Here is a 4,848-nt window from a genome sequence, read left to right on the forward strand (position 1 = left end):
GTCAATTTAGCCAATTCCGTCATAAGTGATGATGGGCCAATCGTTTACCATGGTGTGGTCGTTGACTCTGTATACATTTCATAGTTAACACAGTTGCTATAGGATAAAAATAACTTTCTTTATCCTGACCTTACAAACTGCGACAAAGTCTCGACATTTATCACATCATAGAAGTTTAAAACTAAATTTATCTTTGACTTTCCCCAAATTCTATGCTAGCTTTTCTTCAAGTATCATTCTGCTTTTCAGAACTGGTCATATTTGGTTTATTCCCTTTATACCTCCCTCCCCTTCAAGCCTAGTCATTGGGCAGACATTCTTTGGCAAGGTCACCCTCAAATGCTATGGTGGATTGAGATGGGTAGAGCTGGTGTTCATGTATTCACATAGGGTGTGCTGTTTTTCTGTGGGCATCAAGCTAGGACTAAATAAGATGTTTGTATGTGTTTCTTTAATATATAGTAATTTACATTATTAAATATGAAAAATTCAATATATATTTTAGTGATTTATAATAATAGCTAGATTAATATACAGCATTAACTTTCTTAAATGGTAGCACCTACATTGGCCAAATGTGATAGAAATGGCACATGAAGCTTTACACGTAACATTGCTGCTTCGTTGCTTGATAGTTCCGCTGAGCAGGCCCAACATCGTCAGGTGTTCTTGGGTTGAGGGCCGAAAACACCGCTAGCAAAGTGATCATAGCGGTTTTTCTAGTTTGCCTATTGCTTTGTTTAAGACTATTTATTGTTAATTGTAGGTATTATTGTAGAATTTTAAAAGCTCTTCTGTTAGAAGTTATTACATGACGTAACGTTATCGCTGGGTGGGTTCTTTTGAATCATTTCGTAAAAATAATGCTAAGTCCATTCACTTATCGATAACGAATTACTTATTTCTTCAATAACGTTTTAAACCGGTGTAGTAGTTTGAGTTGTTAAAATGTGCCTTACTAGAGGTTTAGCCCTTTAATCCAGTTGGTAAAGCACTTCCCTGATATTTGAGTGGTCTCGGGTTCAAATCTGAGGTGATAATATATGGTGCAAAAATTAATAGACAGGCTACAGACGATATTGTTGAATTGGCCAGCTAAATCCTGGAACTGGGCTTAGTATTGAAATAACTGGAGTAACCCAGGAAGTTCCTGCAGTCATAAATGGCACACTAGTAGTAGTAGTAGCAAACAATGTTAAAAGGTGTAAACCAAATAGTTTATTCTATTCCATATTTTATAGTAAATGATGTTTTAAGTTATAACTCCGTAAAACAACATGCTACTGTACCTAATGAAACTGCTGCTAAACAAGTCAATATTCCTACTGAAATGCCCCCCTCCCCAGTGGCACAGCGGTATGTCTGCGGACTTACAATGCTAGAATCCGGGTTTCGATACCCGTGATGGGCAAAGCACAGATAGCCTATTGTGTAGCTTTGTGTTTAATTACAAACAAACAAACCTACTGAAATCACGTAAAACGTGTTACTACACCGACTAAGTGTCCTGTAAAACAGCATGCTACTTTGTTTTTTGTTTTTTTTAAATTACGTTTTAATTATTCACTTTTACTGTTACTCACTTAGATAAACGATAAATATATATAATGAAAAAGTGTCCAATGAAAGTACTTTAAAAGTTTGGCAACTAAAAACCTTTATTGTTTAACTTGTAAAGAATGAAAAAAATCTAAGAGTAATACTATTGATGTTGATAGAAGTTTTAAAAACTAGTTAAACCTAGTTTTGCTTAATACTAAGTGAAACCACTAAATGTTATGGCCAGATTTATGTGAACAATTAAAATCTTCTTTCTTGCATTTCAAAGGAGATAGCCGTAGAATAGTTTTCACGGGATTCCATACTTGCAGATCCTTATAAACTGTTTTAATAGATTTTAAAGCAATGTCGTAAAAATACAAAAAGTAAACAAACATGCACTGTGAGTGTAGAGTTAACCTTACCTGGTTACAAAATATCCCAGAATGACGAAATATATCGAAAACACTACGCAACATCTAAAAAAAAACAACAACCCATAATCTAAAAATTAAACAAGCTAAACACATTAAACATTTACATTATGACAATATTTTTACATTTAAGAAGTCACGTACTGTTTTTTTATGAATATTAAAGTCCAACATCATTTGAAAATTCAATAATAAAAGCGGAAGGATCTAGTATGAAATTTCATTCTTTTCCAGGGCACATAGATTTTGTGAGTTTACATGCTTCGCTTTAAATAACATTGATACATTTTGTGTACAACTAAATTTATAAACAATATAATATAAAAAGGAGTACAGAAGCTATGCATTCCCCAAGCGGTTTTATGACTACGTGTATAGTTGACAATGACGTCACTCTCCTGGTACTTATCGCGTCTCGACTGCGATCAATGAATTAGCTTGCACATTTGTGCTGGAAGTCATGTTAGTCATCTGAGGGAATATGGTGTGCTACTGACGCATTGCACCTTTCAATAGCGCAGTAGTCACAGTTCGAAAAATCTTTGGATGTTGGTTGGATAAGTACGTGCTGTAGGCTCCGCAGTGTCTCGTAGTCGCAGGTAATAACGCACGCATCTACGCTGGATATCAAAAAGCCCCCGAGAAAAAAGAATAAAGATACCAACAGACAAGATTTTCACGACATATACAAGTAAGTGCATATTCTGAGAAAATCACAATATAAATATTTTTAATTATGTCTATGCGATTTTAAATATATCATTTACTGATACTATTTTATTTGTATTTTTTGTTTTATTTCATATTGAAGTACAAACTATAGCAAATTAAAATCTAAGCGGAGTAATTATGGAAATCCATAAATAACTGAACAGTGTAGTCGCAGTTCAATCTATTCTAATGTTTAGTTTTTTAAAACATGTCTTACTGCTACAATAACCGTGTATAATTAAGTAGTTTAGCAACAAAACAGTGGCACAGCGGTATGTCTGCGGACTTACAACGCTAGAATCCGGGTTTGATACCCGTGGTGGGCAGAGCACACATAGCCCATTCTGTAGCTTTGTACTTAATTAAAAACAAACAAACAATACCGTTACCGATTGGATAAAAGCGTCAAATTTTGTGTGAAGCGCCTATAATCCTAATAATTACTTTTAGGCTAAGAGCCCTCCTGAATTTCACCTGGTATCCATGTGAAGCACCAAAATCCAAAACGGCCAATGTGCATGGTCAAAACTCATCTCACATTTTAAAAGGCCCAACTGGTATCAAAATAGAGGTTTTTAGTACACTTTTATTCTTTTTAGAACAGGTACAGGCAAATCAATAATCTAGATTTAGTGAAAACGTTGTTAGTAAAGTTTTATTCTTAGGTGTTTTTCACATCGGGCATGCACATTGCTGAAACTAATGTTTTCATTGTCTATGTGATATTATGTAACTTGTATTTGCATCTGCAATGCTTTCAGTGTGCATCTGAGATTCTGGTGCTCATTATGTTTGTACTTGCAAAAGGGTAAGCAATCTACATTGGTCCTGCAATATTTACGTTGGAACAGTCTTCTTTACAGAAACACTTGATTAACCTCCTGCACGTCCTAGAGACTTCAAAACTGGCAACCAGGATTTATCTACCTTTTTCCCCAGGCAAATCTTTGTGGAGAAGGTATTTATGATTTTAAGGTACCACCTGTTGAGTCTGGTTGCTGGGTGTCAAAATTACAGCCTGGTAGACTACCCGTTGGATATACTCAAGTAGGGTTTCTTAAAATACAATATGTATTGTCTACCATCTGACATATGTTATTAATAACAACGTGAATAAAATGAAAATACTGCTACGACATCGAGGTCACGTGACTAGTATCACGCCACGTCATTCTCGAACTTTCACGTCTTTTCCTTAAATCTCGTGATCTTTCAAGATATAGTGTAGTCTTGTATATATAAGACCGGCCACAAAGCGACGAAAAGGTAATGAGTAATTGAATGTATGCAGATAAAATATTGTTGGCCACGTGAGACGTGAGTTATAGCGTTGTTATAGAGCGGCTGTTGAAATTAAGTGTATCGTAAAGTTGTATTCGGAAAGAATAAACCAGTTTTATTTAAAAAAGGACTTGTGTCGCTAAAGTTTCGTCGGAACGAATTTACGGAAAATTAACTAACGAACAGAGACGTAACAATACCAATATCACCTAAGAGTGTGGCTGGTTTTACATATACAAGTACAATATCCATATAATAAATTTCTCGTGATCGATATGATATTAGTTTTACTCAAAAAACATCATAACATTTTTTCCAACATGAAGAGCTCTAGAGAATGATTCACTGTAAAAAGAATTCCAAATAAACCCTACCAAAACATCTGAGAATTGTCTACAACAGAACATGACAAAAATGTAGCCGCTATTATCAATTTCGCTAATCATGTGACTGCAGATAACTGGATAATATTGTTATGTTCATAATCAAATTCCTTGACCTCACCTATTTTGATACTAGTTGCTGTTTGTTATTAAGAACAAAGCTACACAAAGGGCTACCTGTGCTCTGCCCACCACGGGTATCGAAATCCGGTTCCCAGTAGCATAAGTCCGCAGACATACCGCTATGCTACTGGGGGCGATACTAGTTGCGCCCACCTGTGACTTGTAGTGCCTTTTGAATGAGATTTTATCCAGCTAGTAACAGTAACATTGAAGATTGACGATAAGCCGCCTGAATAATACATTTATAATATTTTTTATTAAATGTACTACAAGCAGGTTTCATTGTATATTTTTAAGCAAACCTGTTATTTATGCATAAAGCCTGGGGATGAGCAGTCGCTCGAAACATATTGTTACGTCTCCGTTTGTTAATTGAT

The 4,848-nt window shown here is 35.2% G+C and overlaps 1 protein-coding gene across 1 annotated transcript in view; it reads left to right on the forward strand.

The window, feature by feature from the left end:
- Window positions 1-2,443: 2,443 nt before the first annotated feature.
- LOC106470078 (fasciculation and elongation protein zeta-2-like) overlaps window positions 2,444-4,848 on the forward strand; it is a 34,270-nt gene continuing 31,865 nt past the window's right edge. Inside the window, exon 1 of the mRNA XM_013930603.2 lies at window positions 2,444-2,664. The gene's annotated coding sequence lies outside the window, so the exon portion shown is untranslated. The remainder of the gene's footprint in view (window positions 2,665-4,848) is intronic.

Source organism: Limulus polyphemus, unplaced genomic scaffold (assembly GCF_000517525.1).
Source record: "Limulus polyphemus unplaced genomic scaffold, Limulus_polyphemus-2.1.2 Scaffold3808, whole genome shotgun sequence".
Taxonomy (NCBI): Eukaryota; Metazoa; Arthropoda; class Merostomata; order Xiphosura; family Limulidae; genus Limulus; species Limulus polyphemus.